The following is a 23,080-nucleotide window of genomic DNA, read 5'->3' as shown; positions in this document are numbered from 1 at the left end:
TCAGAATATTTCTTTAAACAAAAAAAGTATTCAAATCGAAATAGTTTCCAGTATTTTACTTCTCAAGGAAAAGCATTGCGTTCTTTATAATTCTTGACGTGAAGCAACTTTAGTTACTTGAACTGTTTGACCAAAGGGTTTTTGAAGCATCTTACTACCTCAAGTCAGCTCAAATCCATCACCTCCACACACAACCTAAAGGTCTTACTTTAGATTGTGGCAGTTCGTAGTGTGTGTTGCATTGGGCAGTGATACTGTTCCAGCTCAGTGTATGTCTTAATCACATCCGATGACAGATGAATCCCCTGGGCTATCTGTGCCACATGAGACGGTCCTCCTCAGCTCGCTGTGATCTAGATTACCCCCCCAAAGTGCTTGAAAGCAAAAGAAGACAGGAAAATCCTGACAGTTTTATCCTAACGGATAATTTGAGGTTAAATAATCTCTTAACATTTTGAAGCTCTGTTTTGTGAATCAGTCATTTTCACTCAGAAAACATAAACAAAAAGGGCTTTGATTATGCAGTTTAAATGCCTAGAGAAAGTAGCATGTCACGGCGTGTTTGTTCATCTTATTTGTAACTCCTTTATTTTTGTTAAAGCAAATCACATTCTTCGTATACAGTACAAAATCTTTTGCATTTCACTTGGCGGCTTACACTGAGTTTGACCCTTTGTTTTGTTTTCTACATAAGCTTTCTCCTGCGGGAACTGTTCGATGCTGTTTGTTGGAGCTGAAGTGGGTGGTGTCAGCGATGCAACCCTGCCACCCTGTTCCAGTGTCCTCGTATGTCCCTGTCTGGTTTACCCACCCTGCCACTTCCCTCCTGCAGAGTCCTTTCTGATGGCCAGCTTCTCTGAACTCAAACAACAGCTCCATTTGTTCTGCCAGGGCTGGGAATGCACTCAGCCATCTTTAGTTATGTTTCTGCCAGCCACAGTGAATGCCAAACCTGTGGACCTTACTTCTGTGCCAGCTCTTCTCTTTCTCCTTCTTTTCTTTCACTGTGCCTGTCTGAGTACATGACACCGGCAGGGTTTAAGTCACTGGTAAAAGGTCCTGAAAAGGTACTGTCCACGTGGCTGTTGTACTGTATTAGCCTAAGTCAAAATCGAAAGAGTAGACAGATGCAAATTGTAGATAAGCTTTAATCAGTATCGAGTTAATCAATGTCAATATAAAACTCTTAGCTACAATATTAAAACAGACTGCCTGATGTTGTTTAGGTCAGTCTCATGTCGCTAAAACAGTCCTGACCTGTCGGGGCATGGACACAGATTGCTCTGAAGGTGTCCCGTAGTGTCTGGCACCAAGATGTTGGCAGTGGATCCCTTGGGTCCAATGGGTTGTGCCATATCCTGTGGCTGCCCAAGGAGTTGGGTGGCCAAATTGCACTTTAAGCTCTTTTTCATGTTTCTTGAGCAGTTCCCAAGCCCACTGTGGACACTTTAAAATTATGTGGCGTGCTGCATTATCACGCTGGATGAGATTGCTGCCAATACTGTTTGGGTGGGTGGTACGTGTCAAAGTAGAATCTGTATATTTGTAAAATACTCCAGAGCTACCTTCCTCTTGAGGCACGCATGATGAGAATACAACTACTTCCAGACAGTAAGAGAAAATACATGACATTTTTCTTTTTGCCTGGTCAATCTTTAGTGGGTTGTCCTTTATAGCTACTTTTGTAATATGGAGTTTTATTGATTCCATTCTACAAGTTATTGTAGACAAGACATTTGTTTTATTATTTTAATTTCTTTTAGTGTGTCACACCTTACATGGCATAGCCAAGAAACATGACTATATTTTCAGCTATTTGCATTTAAAAAGCCACCGCTCATTGGGGACAAATAGACCGTGGACAAGATCTGAACGCCTCATTGCCCAACACTCCTCAGTCACTGTTGTGTGAGAGATGGATGAGTGAGTGTATGTAAACACTGCATTGGGTCCCAGGTCTTCTCATAGTGCAAAGCCAGTGTGGAACTCTTCAGTTCGCTCTTGAAGGACTTAAGAAAACATAAGTCGCTGATAGCAATCACTCAGTCACAGAAATCCAGTTGTAACCATCACTTCAAACAGTCCCTGTGGCTGAATTGTTGCTTCAAAAGAAACAGTGGGCAGAAGTCATGGAGCAAGAACAAATAAGCAACTGAAATGGTTTCTATCCTGTTTAATTCAAACTAAGTCTGTTTACTTCCCATTTCTGATGCAATTGGTTGAGTTGCATTGACCTATTTGGTCTTTATGAAAAACAAGGTAGGGCTTTCCAGAATTACTACTGGTGTCCCTGTCAGCCTGACTAAGAGGACAACAGAGAAAGTTGGCAAAAGGAAATGGGCAGGGAGAACTTCCTCAGCCAAGCAGAGAGAATGAAGAAAGGCAGTAATCTGCTCTGTCTGGTACATTACCCGTGAATGAGACCAGAACACATCAGTAAACTCAAAGAGGATGCAGTCCTAGAATAAAGAGAACTCAAAGAGAAAATAATTCTGGCCACTGATTCTGTAAATCTTAAATTCAAATGCAGTTTACTGTAGTTATTTTATGCGAAAGTTGAGTATATGGTATATGTCATATCTCTATTTTTGATATGTTGTCCTTCAGTAAAAGGTGAATTGAAAATGGTGACATTTTGTTTTGTTTTTATTTACATCTTATAGTATGTCCCAACACTTGTGAAAGAGGGCTGTATGTTCCCCTTTTCTTTTTTTCCTCTGATCCTAGTGTCAGGGCAAGGTCAAGCATCACCTGCTTTCTTGTCAGTTCTTATCTATGTTAGTGGGAACCCACCTTGTAAACAACTGGCCATCTGATCCACATGGCCCATCTCTCTCCACTTTTAGAAGCAAGTGGCCCCTTAATGGGGATGTCCTGGCTGGCATGGATATGCCCAGACTTGTTGTACATGTCCCCCCTTCTCTCCCTCCCTGTGAATCACGGAGATGTCTTAGAAGGGATATGCTCATCTTTCAAATGATTTAGGCAGTGTTATTTTCTGGGTCTTATTCTTAACAACAGTTACCATGTAGGACATCTGATTATAGCTACATCCTAGGTGTTCACGGCTTATTTTGTGGTCATGATATCATGAACACAAGAGATATGCATGACTCAGTGGAGCATGTTTATGTGCCTGGCTTAATCCGGGGCACCAGTGGGGAGACTAGGTCTGCATTCCACAGTATAACAGTGTGATAGACATGTATAACATGTTTATCATTACAGTTGGAAAAAACAAATGTCTCAAACTTCCATGGACCAGAAAAAAACACAGATAACGGCAGTGGTAATTATCAAACACAAGTACAGTAAGAAATAAATGTCCTATAATCACAGAGTTAAAATGTAATCTATAAGATGCTTTGATCTTTTCCGCTTGTAATCTCTAAGGAAATGCAATACCACAATTCAGCGGAATGATTAAACCTTGTTCCCTCATAGTCTAAATAGCTTTTTTTTTTTTTTTTGTCCAGCATGGTAATAATTTTCTGCATTAGTCAACCTGTAATAAAGCGGTATTAAAGTCCAGAGCAGTGCTTCATATTGTACTCTTAGCTTTTTTTTTGGGTTTGTTTGTTTGCATGCAGAACTCCTGCCATTTGTTTAGTAATAATTTAACAGTTTTAACAGGGGGGGGTTCAGGTGAATTTGCAGGTGGTGATGAACTTTTGCCATTTATATGAGCAGTTTTGGACTGTTGCAGTGTATTTGATCTGCCTTAAGAAGATGGACCCAGACATTTTAAGATATTTTGTTCGGCAGTGCAATACAACTGCAGCACAGACACTCACTGCAGACAGTATTGTGTGGGACTTGGCAGACACCCCCTGAAGCGTCTTTTGAAAAAGGTTACCTTGTTTGCCCCTAGAGCTATTTTCGCTCTGCCTCTCTGTCTGGACTTGCCAGTCTGTGAAAATACTCCTCACTAACCTTACCTCCTCCTCTCTCCCTCCCATCCCATGTCTGTCATGACATCACAAACATCAGGTATCCAAAGCAGACAGCAGTAAATGGGCGTTAGTTTAATAAGCATTATTAACACACCTGCTTTGCAGTGCATTCCTGATTACATGGTCTAATGGGACTGGCACTCCAAGTAGGATTAGTCAAGCCTCGGGGTCTGCACCTGAACCTCAGTGAAACTCTTAAATGCAAACATCTTCTAACTCAAATACAAAGAACTGTGAAAAAGTAGCCTAGTCGTGACCGTTTTACTTTTCTGCTTGTTTACCCATACACACCAAATCCTGTGATCCACCTTGTTTATCTGATTGTTCTTTTTAAATTCAAAGACTGCAATAACTCAAAAGAATAATTAACTGATAAATCAAGATTTTGTCTGTATGTAGATGGTGCTCTGTAATACACAAGTTGATTAATGTAGTTCCAGATGATTTAAGTTCTCCATCTTTTTTAAAGGATATCCATCAGGTGGATTCCCATCTGTGAACCATTGTAAACCAAAAATAAAATGGCAACAGTAACAGTTGTTTCAGTCTGAATTGCCATGACAGGAACATTTGTGTGAAGGTGCAAATCTGGCTTAAATCAGCACAGATCCATATATATTGATCATTTTCATGTTTCAGTCAGAAGGAATAAGTTGGTTTTGGGACTAATGTGGGTCTTCATCCAAAGACAGTTTTAATTCTCCACATTTGTGTGTTGGCTGTGCAGAGGGACAGGCTATGAGGACACAGCCAAGACAGAGGATATGGAGTCATGCTTGTGTACATCCAGCAAGGTGACAATTTGTTCATCATTTTTGTTGTATGTTGATTAGTTGAAGAGTTTGCTTCAGGATGAAAGGGAATGGCCACGGCAAAGTTTACCACAAAATGAAGAAGAAGAAAAAAATGACTTCAAAGATCAAAACATTCAGAAGAGAAGCGCAGACAATGGCTGCAGTTTTTAACTCTTGGTTTTACTCTACCGCCGAAAAGCTAAGGTTAACAAACGTCACCCCACATTAACAGTTTTACCACAGATTTTTGACACTGTTACCAAGTGGGAGTAGACACATGGAACATCCTTGTGCAGGACTATAAAGCTCCATGTTTCACCAACACAGTACCATGCCATGTATACATGGTACTTAACTCGTCCCTTGTGTGTTTTCCAACCATTAAGCATTTCTTTACAAACAAAACCAGGTAGACGACTGGATTTTAGTGATCTTCTAAAAGGGGAAAAAAAGATTCTAATACAGGTGCGTTTGAGAGGCAGAGAGTTTGAGCGTGTGTTTGAACTACGTTTTTAGAGGCTCTTATTGGATCACTGCTAAGGAACATGGACACTGAGACATTTCTGTACATGTCACCCTAAGACAGTCTGCAGTTCTGATGCACAGATGGTAACAACTTTAACCACAAAATGTTTATAGGGTATAAAAATGAAAAACGAAAAATAAGAAAAATAATACATGGTACAGACAAACAGTAGACTAGAATGGCTGTGGTTTGTTTGTTAAAATGGATAATAAAAAAAGTTCTGAAACTTATAGACATCCATCTATTTTCTGCTACTGGTCTTGATCATAGCTGCAGAAGTCTGAGCAGGGATGTCCAGACTTCCCTTTTCCCACCACCTTCCTCTGGGGGAACACCAACATCCAGAGAGCAATAATCTCCACCACATGTTCTAATAAACTAATACACATTTTTGCCAAAAAACAAACAAAATTAATATCAAGTGATAAAAATAAGAATGTTGCACCACATGTGATCAAAGTAAAGATTGGTGAATGTGTTTTATTGATGTATTCAGGAATTGCCTCTGCAGTTTTTCGGCCCAAAGACTGTTTACTTCATTCACTCTGCAACTTTTGCACCCATTTAGGAATATTTCATAAATGAAATTATGAAATATTCTTGAAACCAATTAAACCCTTCTTAGTGCAGCATTGGTGAAATGTTACATTGATCTGTGCTAAACATTTGAGAATAGTTGTTTTACCAGTGTTTCATATGCATTTGTGTCTGAAGTATTAAGTGAGATTTTAAGGTAGCTTTTCACACCTAAGTTGTTATCAAAGTATTGCTGACAAGTGTAGTGTGCATCATAGTCATAGCGTCACGATGCCATGTCTTGTGTTATTAAGTACAAATATAGAAGGAAATCTTTCTCATTTCCCACTCGGAACAGTATTATTTCCAGTCCCAAAGTGGGTGGTGGTAATTGTTTTCAATTTGCCTCCTATACTGTGGGCATAGCACAAATCTGTGTCTGTACCATCAGCATGTACCAGATTTGCAAGCCCACATATTTGTTTTTTGTAGTCATTGTGGATACGTGAGCACAAATTTAAAGCATTAACGTCACTGTGCCATGTTGCATTATACCATGAAGGAATTGTGGGCTGGTAACATGGCTCGTTTTTGGTGTTGGTTGGCAGAGTGGAGGCAGTTTTGGAAGCAAGCACAGAAAACTGTTAACTTTATTAATTTTTAACCACGATTCTTCTCTCTTTTTGTGAATCAAATTACAAAAAACATTTGATCAGTGAATCTGTATGACTACATCCTGTCTGCTTGCATGTGGCAAGAAATGTCAATCATAAAGCCTAGTCACTGCCCCTCAGGTTTAACCAGTAATTGTGAGAGAATAAACAGAATGTCTAAGGATGTGACTAAGCCCCCTAAGACCTAATGGGAGCTAATAGTGAAATGTTAAAGGTCTCCAATGACCATATGACCAGAAGGACTCTACGTGGGCTGCGGCATGACCAGTCCTCAGTGCCAACATCCACTCAGAACACAGTGTTTCTGATGAATAGTTTAGGGCACTAACTGTCTGGAAGTGAATCAAATGATTTTGGGTGTCATAGCCTCCAGATGAAGCCTGTGGTAGCTCTGCTTTCTGAGCATGTGGAAGTACAAACGGGATGTGTGCCATGTGCTGTTAAACTGGTAAAAAGCCAAAAACCTTTTATTTTCTGAAATATGATTTCTGCTTCTTTCTGTTCTTTTTAAATGGCTTCTTTAGCATCTGTTGTGCAGAACGGGCTTTCTGCTAAGCATGTATGATATTGTTCCCCCTTTTCAGTAGTAATCCTAGCCTGTAGACAGATGGAATCTGTTTATCATCTGTAAAAATGAACTTCCAGTCATTGACAATAGAGAGGATGGGATTCCAACTCTCACGATTATTGTTGAAATGTGTATACATCCGGATAATGGCATGCTTAACGGATGCGTCGAAATAATCTTTCGTAATTGATGCGTTTTAAAGTAATCCGCGGGTGTTAAGGGATGTTATTGTTTACCTGTCATGCACACCAAACGGTATAGCTGACACCTCAGATGGAGTCAGTCTTTCCCAAGCCTATTTTCTGCAGTGTTTGGGGCAGTTGCAGGTGATACCCCTCTAGTATTTCTGTGCAGACCAACTCACTTGAAGAGACAGTCCCAAAGGGTCTAAGTAAAGAAAGATGAAAGCTTTGGAAAGACAGCCAGACAATGGAAATGAGAAGTACTTTGTGGAAATAAAAAAAGTTACCGGTAAGTTTTGGTGCAGTTCCAAGTGCCACAAGTGTTGCTCACTCAGCAGACTTTGCTTCATCTTCTCTGATTAAGTTTTTACTTCAGTTATCTGAAAAGTACTGTTCATTCCCTCTGGTGATTGTGTCACTTAATCAGTTAAAGTTAAGTTGCTTGTAACTCTTCAGAAAGTAGCTCATTTTCTAGGTTCTCACCTCTAATTGCATATTAGATACTTTAATGTTGCACAATAATATATATACAATTTCTAGTAACTAATAACCTCTGCCCTTGCAGGCATTTCATTATCGTCATTAACGCCCACTTAATCTGACAAGAGTCATTTGATAGCAGTATTTTCTATTTAATTAACTGAGTGAAGGTGTGAAACGCGTGGAAAGTATTCCTTTCTCATCTTTTTGTTTCATGGATGTCACAGAAACCTTTTTTAAGGTGCATCAGTTATTAGTATTTTTTTTCTACAGCACTGATACAACATCCTTGTTTTCTCTTCAGAAAAGCACCGAACAGAAATCTCTGTACTGGTGACGGTTGTTTCTTTTTGTTGTTGTTTTTTTGCAGGGAAGCGTTGCAAGCCTCCCTGCAAAGCTCTGACAGTCTGCTGTTTATGTTTCTTATGAAAACCTACGTGCAGTCATAATTACCTTTTTTAGATGTTTCATCATACTTTTTGAAATCTGTATTTTTTCTAATGTAGTCGTTCATCACTGATCATTATGATAGTGATGACTCTCTTCACTGTGCGTATTCTTATTTGTATGTTTTTCTGAGCCAAACTTAGAAAAGCATGCTAAATTAATTCAAGTTAATTACAGTCGGGTGTTGTTTTACCACTGCTGGTCAGAGAATAACTGCCAGACATATTTTCATGTTGTTTATTTCACACAGTAAATGAAACAAAACAGTACCCTTGTGTATTTTTTAAAGTCATGTCTTCATTTTATTATTTCTTTTCAGTTTAGTTCATATTTTATATCTTTGTTCTGGCTTAGTGCAGGACTTTCTCTGAAGTTATCTTTACTTTAAACCAGTGATGTGATGATGCATAAATTTGAAGTAATGTACTGCACTGGTGTTCTTACTAGAAATTCTAAAACCTTTGTTTTTGTTTTTATGGTTTATCTGTTTATTTCTGTGGGATATTTCAAACACAAGTCATCTGTCTGTCTTTACAGGGTTTATCTTTATGTGAGCAGTAAAAGCACAAAGACAAGCACCGTGTGCTTTCACTGAAATATATTGATCATTTCTTTTACCATTAGAAAAATGACTACGACGTTACTATGCAACCTTTTTTGCTATCTATACCTGTTGCACAAGATAGAGGTTGGATTTAATAAATCAGTCACGTGAATGCATCACATTTTGTGCAAAAACTGAGGTTACAATTAAAAGTAGAGAGAGACACATGATCAAATGGCAAAAGTATTTATAAATAAATTAATCTGTAAATTTAAAAATATGCCCTTTAGCAATTGTAGTAATGGACAAAGTTTGTAAAATCCACTGACTTGTTGTTTGAAATATGACACATCTCTTCCTAGCCACATAATGCTCTTACTCACCCTCGACAGGTGGTAGACATCCAGATGGCTACTTGAATGTTACATCCAGTTGATCGCTTGTTTTTAGCCATTAATTAGTTCATAAGTTATCTCAGCATGCAGCATGTACGTAGGTGCACTGCGGGGTTAGTAATACATTTTTGCAAGTAGTACCCTGCACAAACTATGTCGCTCTTGCACATGCTGAATCTTGCCTACTCTTTGCTAATTGAATATACAGTGCATTAATGTGATCCAAATGTGGAGAGGTTCCTAATAATTTGTGTTGGCATGCGATCTGGCAGTTATGACCAAAACAGGTAATTTGTTAAAATTGAGGCTTTTAAGATGACTCACCATAAATTCTCACACAAAGCCCAGGAAGTATATATATCCGGATGTGGTTATGATGGAACTGACATTCCTGAAGTTTAAAAACATTTGTTCAGTTAATATAAAACCATCAGAATTCTATTTTAGTTTGCAAATATGACTTAAAGGAAATTCAATGCAGACCAAATTAGGCTTTCTATAGAGGGGGGAAAAAGCAGGGTCCTCAGAATAACATTTCTGCTGCATAAGACCCCTAATTTACTAAACGGAGCCTATAGGTTTTTGACTCTCTTATGTGGCTGGAACAGTATTCTTTTTTTTCTAGTGTCCGTGACAGCAATTTAACATTGCAGAAAGTCCTCTCACAACTTTTGATCAAACTGTGTTGGGAATAGTCCAGACGGAAGTGGCTAGTCAACCACTGTCCTCTGTCACATTTTGCACATGGTGAACTTGCAGGTCTTGGCACACATTGGGTGGTGGCTGTGCTCAGTGACTCATGTGGCGCCCAGTGTCTGAAACTTTCGTCAAACGTCTGGCACATGGTGTGTGTGTCATTGTGGACTGTGACGCTGGTGGCTCAAAATTCCCCAGTGGCTGCTGATTGGTTGTTTAGAAGATGAGGCACAGGTAAGGGCCAATCAATGAACCTTAGAAGGAAACAACACAGCGTGAGCAACGCCTTTACCAAATGGCCATAACTAAGTTGTTAAGATCACCCTTACAATACCTTGCATTTGCGTCATTACTGAGTGCAAATGTCTAATAATTGCCAGCTCATTTAGAATAATCATCGGGATAAAAGTTGTGCACCACATACGTCACATATGAGACTGAAAAGTGACAATTTATTTTATTCAGTCCTCCCCTCTATTAGTCTATTAAACAGGAGTTTACAAAGGCTGCCACTACCAACCTTTTTTCCTCCTTTTTGTCCTCTAGAAAATAATTATTAGCACAAGCAAAAAGGGAGGTAGTAAATCCAGCGTTAAGAGCTTTTTTGCAGGAGTGACCCGAGTAGAGGAGGGAAAAGACACACAGTCACATTGAAACACATGAAATCACGTCTTCAAAAGAGTGAAAAATGAAAAAAAAAATGTGATAGGCTGACCTTAAAAATGTCCTTCAGTAAAATGCTAAATTAGTCATTTGGACAGCAGAGCATTAAAGTCTTGATCGTTTGGCAGAATACAGTCATGTTTAGTTAAAACGCGGTCGTGCAGTTGAAGTGAAGGATCATAATTTGACTTCTTTGAAGGTAACTTCAAAAAGACATGGTTTAGGGCAAAATCTGTGAGATTTGGTCTCACTGATTTAAGTTTTGGAGTGGGGGGGCTACTCTTATTGTCCTCACACACACTCACAAGTCTTAACTCTACACAGACACAAGGCGTTGAAAAGGAAACTTTGATCTAATCACATGTGTTCTGTGCTATTTATTTGTTTATATGATGATGTTAAATGTCTCTCCATTGACTGACTTTAATCTATGAAAGGTCATAATGGATGTCCTTTCTCAGTTTGCCTTTGATGGAAAAGGAAGGGGCGGTGATATCGAAAGGAGTGTTTGCACAACTCAGCTGGTCTGTAAACACTGATGCTCACGACAAAAGTGATGCTATGCTTAACGCTGCACGGCATGTATGTGTTGCGTGGCTTGCCCTTTGTTCTTTCACATACCTCATGGGCAGAAAACGCTGCGGTCAGTGCTTAATCACCACAAGGGCAGTCTGAGAGCTATGACCTGTCTTAGTCTTTTCATCTAGATTTAATCACGTACGTTGGTAAAGGAGTGCTGCAGCCTCGTCAAATGATTCAGCAGATGTCGGTATTCTTCAGCGGTTTGCTTTCGCCTTAAGAGAGTTAAGTAATGTTGCAAAAGTAAAAGTGAGCCAATTTCATCTTTCTCCTGCTCTCTGCAGAATAATAATTAAGACAAATTCCAAACGGGCTCGTTGCCAGTCTTGTAAAGATGAGATCATTGTGCAATGTCAAATAATTTTTATCAGCTTGACTGCCAAAAATTGGGACTAATGAAAACTGCAGCTCGAGTGCAGTCAGCATTTCTAACAGACATTCTTTTTGAATTCTACTAATTTCCCAATAAAACCTTTCTCCACGATGCCAAATGAAGATGAATGGGCTCCAAACTTAAAAGGTCCAGCTGTTGCATAAAAATTTCTGGTGCAGAGTTAAAAACGGCATCAGCAGGGAGACCACCATAGTGTTCACAGATCTGGGGAATCGACGGGCTATTTCATGCGAAAAAGGAATGTATTCAGATGTTAATCGAAATCATATACAGCTGTTTTTGCCTGGGGTGTATTCCCCTTATCAAACTAAGTAAATAGAGAAATTGTAAAATACATCCCGTATAATGACAGCTTCACTATAGAATTTTTTTTTTTTTTTGCAGTCACTTAGATCAGATTTCCTTTCTGTGTGCTGAGTGAGCAGACAAGACTGATGGCGGTACTGAGCAGGAGGACAGGGGATGAACAGCAGGAAAGCAGACAGGCGGCGGAGGTGGTGGTGGTGGTGGTGGTGTGGGGGGGGGTCAGGTGGTGTGACTTTTTACTCTGCCACTCACTGACCTTGACAATGGAGCCCCAGCCACTGACTGATGGCTCTCTCTGATAGTGTCTCTTGCTCGCTCTCTCTGCCCCTCTATCTGTTTCTCTTTCGCTCTCTTTTCCTCTCTTTCCTTTTTTCTTCCACCCCCCCTCTTCTCTCCCTCTCTCACTCTCTCCCTCTGCTTGTGCCTAGTGAGTTTAGCTCGCTGGCTATGGCAGCCAAAATGCACCACCACCTCTCTGCTGCAGCTCACCCCCCTCTTACCTCACGTCTGCTCTTTTCCAGACAAGCGGGTTTAAAAAGTCAACTGCGTATTGAGCCGTCTAGACTGAAGCCGGTCAGCAACCAGTGCTCCCCACCCCCACCTCCCTCTCTCCAACCCCAGACTTGTGTTGCTGGCTACAGGAGAAAAATGGATGAGGAGCAGGTGCCCTTGCTGAGCTCTGTCCCTTAATTCTTGCCAAGTGCAAATGACTCTGTGGTCACATTATATAAACATATTGACCATAATGTAGCAACATCCAGAAAGCCGAGCTTGAGTTAGCCTCCGGACACGTTGACAGCATTGTAACAGCAGTTATCTGTACAGATGATAAAAAATATATATATATTATTTTCAGGCCATTTACATAAACGATATGTTGGTGATCTGTTGCTTATTAGAGTAAGTTCATCCAGTGTCTTTTCTTGAAGGTGTTTTTTTAATAAGAGTACACTTTTCTATGGATTTATAAAATGCACTCTTCCACTCTGCTGGCTGTTATTCGTTTGACTTTCAGTTTTGTGAGTAATATTTAACTTCTTCTTGCAGACGCCAGTAGCATCAAATGTATTCACTTCATATTTGCTCGTCATAATCGAGGTCCATGCTGTTGTACAGAGCACACAAATATCATTTGGTTGGGGAAACATACAGTAGGAATGAGATTACAGTCCTGCATTCCTTTGTGTTCCGGTAGCACTGAAACACTAGAATAGTATGTAACTGTAACTGAATAGCGATGATGAAAGTCTACAACATGCACTTAATGGTGGATTTTTATCTCACACAGATATGCTTGCTAACACTTCACACAATCCGCACACGGTTCGGTGTAGTTTCTGAGTTCAGTTCCCTCCCGTCAGTTGATTAGGTGAACCGCATGGCACTCCGAAGTGTGACATTCCATGTAAAGCAGCGCGTGATATTTTTTTAAGAGGTGTCTCCAGCCAGTGGCCCCACCATGTGCACTTAGATGACTCTATCTTCTCTGGTAAAACACGGCGTTGACAGCTTGATTTTCCAACAGACTCTTGCAATTAAGCTGTCTTTAAATGTCAGTGTCTGCCTTTACGTCTTCTATTACAATTAATCAGTCTGTGCTCTCATTTTTCCAATTCACTCAGGTAGTATTGTAATTTAATGCAGAGATGTTTCAAGGTGTTAGAACTCTACAAGTCCCGTCAGGTTTTTGGTTCTTTTTACACTTTAAATTGATACTTTTGATTTCCCCTCAACTCACACTGCATTTCAATATGATTTTTTTTTTCTATCAATATTTCTTGGTGACCGTAATAAGATGGGCTTGAGAAAACACTTTTGTTTCTTAACAACAGGACAGAGGAATTTATCCTTGGTGATAGCACCGGCGTGACCGTCCCCTTTGCATTTTGCATGTGGTACACTGCTCCTGACTCTTGCTTGGTCATATCCTCTTACAGATGGTGGAACAGACATAGCAGGATGTTGTCACTCCTGGTAGTGATAACCAGAAAGTGCTTACAAAAAAAAAGATTCAGAGCAGACTGGGCTGATAAACTCTGTCTTTCTTGGTGGTCCCATGTGAAACTGTACTCCTGAGAAGGGAAAAGTTGACTCCAGATGTTTTAGCTGATAGATATACCCGAGTCTTTGATAAATGATGAGCCACTTTTAGGGGTACTGTAACATACATTTCCATGTTGCTATTAACCTCTGTTTCCATGTGCTGTAGTCTGTGAGTGATTACAAAAAAAAGCACTGCAAATCTCAAGAGAGATCTTACAGACATGTAACCGGGGCTTCATCCAGCCCACCTTGGGATGCAAAAGTTGGAAAATCAGTCAAGCAGCACATATTGATTACCCCCTGGAGAATGTGTGCTAGACCTTGGAAGACCAGTATGTGAAGTTACTTAGAGACTACTTGTTTCTTTGATGTTTTATCTCTCTTACATCTTTGTCTCACCCACTAGCGCAGCCTTCCCGCCCACCTTCATTTCTGCTTTCTTTCTTTTTCCCACCCATACCGCCTTTCTCGTCCTGTCATCCCTGGGCAGGTGGTCTGTCCCTCTGGGAGGTTAAGGGGCACTGTGGGTGAGAGGGCAGTTGGCAGGTTGTGTGGGCACTGTGCACGCATTTTCCCATAGCCCACGTCAAATGCCTCTGAACCCTGACCCTAGTGGGTCCTCACTCTCAGAATCCGTTTGGAGCGCAATTCAGACAGCCAGACCCTATTCAGCACCGTACTTTCCTCTGTAGGAGAAAAGAATCCCGTCTTTCCCAATTGTGGTCAGTGGCCCTCCCTTTGTTTTCGGTCAAGCAGGGTCGGACGACCGGCCGTCACAAGCCAGGACAAGACTTCCGAAAAGCCTATTCAGTATGCGATTTGACCCCAAAGTTCCCTTGCTGACTCACATGGATCAAACGCTGGGAATCTCGGGGGGTTCCCTTCCATTGAGGTTTTTCATCCATTGAAATGTACCCTTTTTCACAAGTTTTCTAAAAGTTTGATGGGTATAGCACTGTTTCACAAATGTGGGGCTCCTGGTAGATTTATATCCAGGCTTCACAGAAGTTTGTTCTTAACTTCTTAAATGCTTTAGTGTTAAAGGCCATTATTGGCTTTATTGATAATTAATTGATGCGATAAGAAGAACAGGATTGGCTTTCATCCTTGCCTGTTGTGGTATGAAAATGATCGTGTGTGGCTATGGCTGCTTTTGTTTGTACTGATCCACAGTTTTGGGTATACACTACTGATTTCTTATTATGGAAGAGATTAAAACCAGACAGAAGCAGTTCTCTAACTAAGGGTATTGAACCATGCATCAAAAACAAACACATTTCTTAAACTACATCAAACCTCATGTTTGATGATGAGCTTCGGAACCATGCATATCCACAGAGACACCACCGATGTGTAAATTTCCCGAAAATTGGTTTCATAGAGTGGCGTGCACTTTAATTAGTGAAATTTGCTTGAAGCAGCTGGAACACATGTTGGGAAATGTGTGTTTTGAACAAACAAGCCTTGGTTTCATCATAGCTTTTGTTTTCTGATTGGTCTTTCGTCCTTTTTGCCTGCCAGTTGGTTGTTTTTAGGGGGGGGGGGAAGCTTTGTTGTGGTTAGTTTACACATTACAAGCAAACATGTTCATGTATGCTTTTGATTCCTTTGATTATGTGATTACGATTATAAATATGAGAAGGTATCCAAAGCAACAAAAAAAAGTATGAAAGCCTGCAACCTTGAATGAAAAAAATTTGATAGCCTTTGATTTGCACGTCTGTGTCTGTGAGAGTAAGCGTTGCAAAGAGAAGTTGCTATGTGAGGGTGTGTGTACAGACTCCAACTTGACGCATGGTTTAAATCTTTTGCAGGAGTGGAGCACTTTGATTCTATTGCCGCGTGCTGTGTGCTGAAGCGGGGGCCTGCTGCAGCTTTCAAGCTGGTTAACTGTCAGAACTGCAGTGTGAAAGGGGGGCTTCAGAGTGAAAGGGGTGGACAGTCCCACTAGGGGGGTCCTGGAGAAGGAGGCGGTGGCTTGGGACAGACCTCCTGGGCTTTGAGAACCCTCTGTGTGGGCTGCTACAGCAAGGCAGCCCCCTTCCCAAGAAGAAGAGAGAAAGGGCGGGCTTAAAGGAAGGTGCTGGCACATTGGCCCCTGCAGCAGGGAGCATGGGCAGGACGCCAGCTCACCCGTTTAAGTCCCATAGACCAGATGTTCCTTGTCAGGGAGCCCTTGGCCTTTCATAAATTGAGATACTGTAAATCTTTAATAAGGCAAGCCAAACATGCGCACGCACCCCCCCACCCACTGCACACACTTCCCAAATATTCTACCCTCGCAGACGTTTCTTAGTGTCCTGCAGGTCAAACCCTGGTGAAGGGGCCTTGTTCCATGTACTGAACCTGCCAATTATTCTCCAGCCTGCACAAGAGGGCGGATGTTTTCCTTCCCCTTTGCCCCCAGCCCACACTCTATAGAAAATGCCATTCATGCTTCTGGCCTGTAACATCACCTCATCTCTAAGCTTCACTTAACGATATATGCCAGCGACCACAACCAAAGAGGTCTCTTAGATGTTGTGATCTAAATATATATAGCATCAGAAGCTTATGAAATTAAGTGCGCCCTGTTTTTCAGGTATGATTTTAGCATCTTATCTTTTCCTTTCTCAAGTGATCTTCTGGACATCTTTGTACCAATATCAGCATATAAACTAATCAGCCACAGCTTTAAGGCCTCTAATTGCCCATTTCATGACATCAGCTTATTAAATTCAGAGAAGAACTTTTTCATTTTAACTTTGAAGCACTAATGATATCTTCCTTAGTTGTTCCATTCCAAGAGGGGAATAGAAATTAATTTGCAAACGTTTGCCAGTCTGACTCAGAGTGACTGCCATTAATCCAAGTTGGACTGCGATTGTTTGGAAAAAGGTTTTCTTGCAATCAGTTGCTAAAAATAACAAAATCTAGTGCGTTCACCGAGACACCAAAGAGGTTGCCATCCTGGTTCTTTTTCCTCTGGTGTTTTTGAGTCATTACTTATTTTTCTGTTGGTCAGATTGCTTTAGATATTTTTAGCCTGTCCTCTAGACCCTTGTCTCACTATGCCACATACCATGCCATGTTTTTTTTTCTTTTTTTCCCTTTTGTCCTATGTAGATATGTAAGGATGTGTTCTGCAGAAACACTGCATCTGATGTTGTCACTACCAAATTTGAAACATGCATCATTTACCCATGAGGAAGCCAGACATTTTTGGAAGTCATATGACTTGCTGCAAGAAAAATAAAAGCAAATACCTCTGTGCTTGTAAAAACAAAGCAAAAAAAAAAGATCTACCTGTTCATTGTCCAAATGGGAATTTTCTCATGCACATCTTCTAGATAAATTTTCAAAATGCTTATATGGAAAGAACATTATCACTGTATAACCTCTTAAAAGCAATAACATTGTTCCAAGGAGCACAGTGAAGGAGTCTGTAAGAATGTCCCCTGTGCATCCTTGATTTACAGAGCCTCTGAGGATAACTCTGATCTGGCAGTGGTCAGTTGGCTTTGAAGAAAAGTGTACTGCAAGTGAATCACTTTGAACCCGCGCTAAGCTGAGCCCAAGGGAAGCCCTGTGGTCTCACCTGAGTGGAACACGACAGTAAATCTCAAGGCTGCTCAGGTTTTACATTGTGACATTGGGACTTTAGACATTTTTTGCCTGCTCCAGCAGTTCTACAACTCTGGTCTGGTTCCAGGGTGGCCTCAGCGCTTTTACATGCTTGCTAGACCTGGATTGTTTCCACAGCAAATGAAAGGATTTAACTCAAAGTCCACATCTTTGTTTGTCCCACTCACTCCTGTCATGCTCAGAATTCAGGTTTAAAGTCTTTGCAATATGTCTTTTTGACACCATTGGTGTGTTCTTAAACCCCCTACATCCATTTTTCTTTATTTGCTTCAAAGTACAGCTGTAGGTTTCTTCATGGATCTTTGCATTCCTGAGTGCGCCCTAAATCTACTGCAGCTTGAAACATCAAGGTCTTCAGCTGTGCACTGCTTCTTATTGATGATTGCTGTGGTCTTTAGTATACAAAAGCTGATTGCTTCCATTTCTGTATCCCTCAAAAATATAATTGCTACCAGACAGCTAATGTGTTTTTGTGTATTTGGCATTTCACCTCTGTCTGTTGGTCAGTGTAGAGCGTAGGGTAAGGCAACAAACGTCCGCTGGCCGGGAGTCAGAGTATCGATTGGTCCACTGGGCCACGTTAGTCAGTTTATGTACACAAAGTTGAACAAAATGCATCTAAAAGCAAAGCTATTATTCTGCTGTACAACAGTGGAGGCATGTAAATCATATCACTGCTCCCTTAAAATGGACCCAAGCTTGGTTGATGACGAGATTCGTAGTCCATAGCGTTTAAGTGGGATTTGACTGGAAACATACAGATGCACAACAAAACCTCAAACCTTTTGTGATGTGGCAGCTTTGACATGTAAAGACTGGTGTCTGCTGTTATTAGATGAGTATATATGATTTGCAGGCAATTTAAAGTTTTGGATCTTTCGGAGAGGTAAAACCCCAAGAATATGACATTTTTCCCTGTGATTTAGCAAAGCATCAACAGTGTTACCCTTTGTAGTGTCTCTTCTGGGCTCAGCAACTCAAACCGTTTTTAAAAGAATCCCAAAAATATAGTTAAATGTTTTAATTAATATCATCAACAACATGCAATGACTACGCGACTAATGGCTGGGAAAGTCTTTGGTTGGGGGAAGCCCTTGTATATATATTGCTGTGCACACACAATAGGAAAGGGTTTGGTATGGAGATCCTGTTGAGCTCTATTATTGTATTCTCGCTGTGCTGTGCCAGCTGCTGGCTGTCTCAACTATATTCAAAGAGGGATTCTGCAGTGCTCACTTCATGCCCTACTTACTGCTAATACATTAACCAAACAAGTGATCAGGTCATGATCCACCTTTACTTGCCCACCTTAGATGCAAAATCTTCAGTCCATTACTGAAAGTGTTATAGCTTTAAATAGGTGCTTACATAGGCTTTGGGGTTTATTTACTGGCCAGTGGGCTGTTTAGATTCACACCTCCCTCAATTTGAGGCACAGTGTTTGTTTATTCACAGGCTTCCCAGGTGTTCCTCTCTTGGGGACCTCCAGGCTTTCTCATGTCTTTAAGGCTCTTTAGGTAAGGCGGAAAAGCAAACAAAGGCATATCTATTATATGGTGAGTGGATCTCACATTACCCTCCCGTTTCAATGCAGTCGCCAGTGTGGGCCATTTTCCAAGTGACTGATATCTTCACAGGGGCCAACATGTCAAGGGATGGTGTAATTGATTGTCTTGGATATTTGAGTCTGCCACTTTCCCTGGTTAAGAGACCCCCTATTGCTTCCCTCTCCAGTTTTGTGCCTGCTCGTGTGGTGAGGTTTTGACATGTGACAGTGACGCTTCATAGATATGTTGTCATGGTAAATATTAGGAGAAGGGCATCGAAGGCCATGTTATTCATTTATTTGCATACACATAATAAAAAGATGCGTTTTGCTCACATCCTGTGAGCAGAAGTGATGCTCTTTTTGTTTAAAAAGGGTTCTGCTGAAGTTTAGCCTAATTAAAAGCTCTAGGCCGAAACTGTTGGTTGACCAATGAGCACTTCTTGTTTCAAAAAACAGTTTTGATGTTGTGTGGAGGAAATCATAACTTGTCTGAGTATTTTTAACGGCTTCTCTTTAGGTTTTGACGTCTTCTCAGATTAACATTCTGTGTTCTTCTGTTTATGGTCTTATTACTTAAACAGTAAGATGTTATTAGTATTATTTGATAAAACTCTATTTAATTGAATTGTTTGTTTGTTTTTCAGGCTTTTATAACCCGAGGAAAGTGTTAACCATACATGAGAAATGGAAAGCTTACAGCACAGACCATTTAACTTTCTTTCGGTTCTAATCTGCTGTAGGAGTGTATCCAACAAATCTAAATCTGTTTCATCTGGCTTTGTTGTAAACCTCTGCAAATATGTTAAAAACGACTTGAGATTTCTTAAATACGCCCACATAGCACCAACCTACTGAACCGTAGTAAGCTTTATCAGAAAGATCCTGAACATGTTAATGTCACCGTGTTAACTTGGACTTCTGCCATCGCACTGTTGAAAAGGTGCTTAACCACAAATTACCCAGCACAAATTCAACAACAGAAATAACTACAAGGAACACTGCGTACCAATAAAATAATGAAAATGATCCATGAAATTGACTTTTTGGAGGTAATTACTGCTGTGGAAACACTACAACAAAAGTGAGTCACATTAGGTTACATACCATTTAGTTATGTATCAGCTCTCTGTGTACTCTGTCTGTGATGCTGTGTCGGTTTTGTCTCAACAGTGTGATGGTTTAATACATTTCGGAAGGGTTTTTTTTATGGTAGGAGCTGTGTTTTTTGGGTTTCTTGATAGTTGTGGTGCAAGAATGAACAGGTAATAATCAGTGTGTGTGTGTGTGTGTGTGTGTGTGTGTGTGTGTGTGTGTGTGTGTGTGTGTGTGTGTGTGTGTGTGTGTTATCCAGGGCATGCTGGGAGAAGCTGAAACTGTACTGGTGTACCTAAATATATGATAAATAAGCATACTGAGAAAAAACTTCTGACAGTTTTTGTTGTTTTTGTTTTTTCTCTGCTTTATAATTTAAAATATAGACATCTGAGCCCACTGCCACCTGCTCTACTTTATGCCTTTTTAGAAGGTGAAGACAACTGCAGAGGAGAGGATATAAATTTGTTAGGGTTTTTTTTTTTCTTCACATGTAGTATCAGACAGCAATATCAGGTATCTCCATAGCTGCCCTGCCCCTTTAGGTGGCTCCACGGTTTGTTTAGTTGGTCAAGAGGCCAGAGCAGAGCTCATTAAAGCTCTTTTATTCTGCCAGGAGATCCTCTTGCCATGGCATGATGCCAAGAGTGACCATACATGCAGTAATCTGGCACAGGTCAGGGAGCAGCTGGATGCACGTGCCATATATGCCCATTGGGTATCTTAAATAGCCCAAAGTAGGCTTGCCAGGTTTGGAGCTTAAGCTTAGCTGACTATATTATACAGCCACTCCTTGCGGACACTGGGTCACAAATTATACAACCTAAAAAATAGATCTATAATTCATTTACTTAAGTCGAGGCTCATATTCCAAAAAGAAATCATGCTTTAACATTATTTTATATGTCTGTCTTCTGCCCCTTGGGTATGTTAGATTCCTTACACATTCCCATTCTTTAGACTTTTCATAGTCTCAGAAGTTACTAACTATTCAGGGCTGTTACCAAAGAGTTCACCTTTCCTGGGTTTCATGTCTGTCCTCCTGAGAGCGCAGACTGTTGGCTAGCATGACTAGGCTCGAGCAGCAGGAACTCGGCTGACACAGACACAAGCGATTAAAGAATTTTTGACACCCTCATGCATGTATAAGCTGCTTTCTAACATGCACAAGGCAAGACGCTCCGGTCTGTATGACCTAGAAGAAGCTAGACTGGATGACCCAGTGGTCATCCTTGGAGCCATCTGGCAATCCACGTCTTGTGTGGCTTACCCATACCACTGCCTCACGCAATTCCTTAAGCAAGCATAAGTGTGCTTAGGAGGATTTAATCTCAGAGAAACTGGTTTGGGCCACACTGCTGATTGCATTACATTGCTGATTCTTTCAGTAATGTAATACTGAGGAAGTGTTTTTAGCAGCATATAATGGCTGAATTGTGTGATTAAAGTCTCTGGATTTGATATGCAGTGTCGATGAAATGTAGCTCGCAAGAAGGTGTTCATATCAGTTGGCTATTAAGTAAAAAGGGGATTGTTTGAGATCACAGATTAGTGGTTTTATCATGCGCACATAAGTGTAAAGCTGCACTGAAAACTTTAGAAGTCATCTGCCGTCGTTGGTAAGGCCGCTCATCTGTCGCACAGTGCTAAAGAAGGTATTTGCCACACTATGAGATGCCCCTGGGTGTGTTCTATTGGCCCGTGAGGGGAAGTGAGAGAAGCTTGAGCCTGTCTGCACTTGCACAGAGGTCACTTCTGGACTTTTGACTGTCTGCCAGTGCAGGGGCCAAAGTCTTCCAGAAGAGGGCCTTGGCTACAGGCTGACAAGTAAGCCAGCCAGACAGGCAGCCAGCCACATCGTCTACAGTCTAGGTCTGGGGCTAGAGCCTGGGCTAGGGCAGCTCAAGTTACCCAGACAGATTTGTTAACACTGTTTGGGTCCACTCGGCTTTCTAGCCAGGCCTCTGAGCCAAACGCGGCTGAGGTGACTTAATCTGTCATTAAACTCACATTACACCCGGACAGAGACTCGGCTCAGGGGGGCAGAGACGGCACTCACTCTCCCACTCGCTGGCATGGCTGGCTGGGTTTGAGCAGACACAAAGAGTGCGCACCCCCTCCTCCTCCTCTCCGTCCTCTTCATGCCACACACCATGGCACAGCTAGACAGCCCAGCACGGTCTAGACAAAAGCAATTTCACTTGAAGTTGAAAAGTAATTTGACTGTGTGACGATCCTTGTGGACTTTGTGGTGTTTATTTGCTGCACATGTTTTCTTGTATAATTCAGAACACTGAGGTTGTCTGCAGTCATTAATCTCGGTTTGATATTTGCAGAAATGTGTAGAAATGAGCACTAAAGAAATCAATTAAATTGATAATAGCTAATGTAATGTTTTAAATAGCTTCAGAGCATAGCTTTGTGCTGTCCTCTTTCCAGCCAGTCAATACTCAATGTGAATATTGCATTCGAAAAAACGCAGTAGTTTAGCTTGTAGCTTAATATTCTAATAAAGATGAGTGTGAAATAGAGATGCCTATATTCATATATTTCAACCCAGCGTCTGTTACACATTGTGTACATTTCTGCAAGCCTATACACCATTGTCAAACTGAGCATGAAACTGACTAAATTAGTTAATAAGGTGGGAAATTGTGTTTTTATTGCATCTGTTACATTTGAAGCTTTGCATTTTTCTCCCAGAGCTGCTGACAGTACACATTTGGTTTTGTGCATTCTTCACTGGCTATAAGGCAAACAGGAGGAGATGGCTGAACTGGGTTCACATCGGGCAAAAAAATTGTTTCCATATCTCTCAGCTTGAAAATGTCAGAAACCCTAACAACCTGCAGTACCTTCAGTGGAGGTCTAAGACATTGTTTCCCTCTGCTGAGATTTGTTTTTACGTAACAGCTGGTTCTGGTTCTCCCCTGAACCTCACAGCACCCCCACTGTCAAGAGCAGCCAAAAGCCAGCATATGAACTTTATAATAACTGTTACAAAGAGCAGTGCCAACCCTTTTATTCGTCAGATGAAGAGGCTGTTGTGTTTCAT

At 40.9% G+C, this 23,080-nt stretch overlaps 1 protein-coding gene across 4 annotated transcripts in view; it reads left to right on the top strand.

Annotated features, from left to right (window-relative positions):
• Nucleotides 1–23,080, top strand: part of LOC113033855 (ADP-ribosylation factor-like protein 15) — a 158,725-nt gene that overhangs the window by 77,062 nt on the left and 58,583 nt on the right. The gene's annotated exons all lie outside the window — the stretch shown is intronic.

Source organism: Astatotilapia calliptera, chromosome 12, assembly GCF_964374335.1.
Source record: "Astatotilapia calliptera chromosome 12, fAstCal68.1, whole genome shotgun sequence".
Lineage (NCBI taxonomy): Eukaryota > Metazoa > Chordata > Actinopteri > Cichliformes > Cichlidae > Astatotilapia > Astatotilapia calliptera.
The sequence above is the reverse complement of the archived record's forward strand: the minus strand, read 5'-3'. Positions and strand labels throughout refer to the sequence as shown.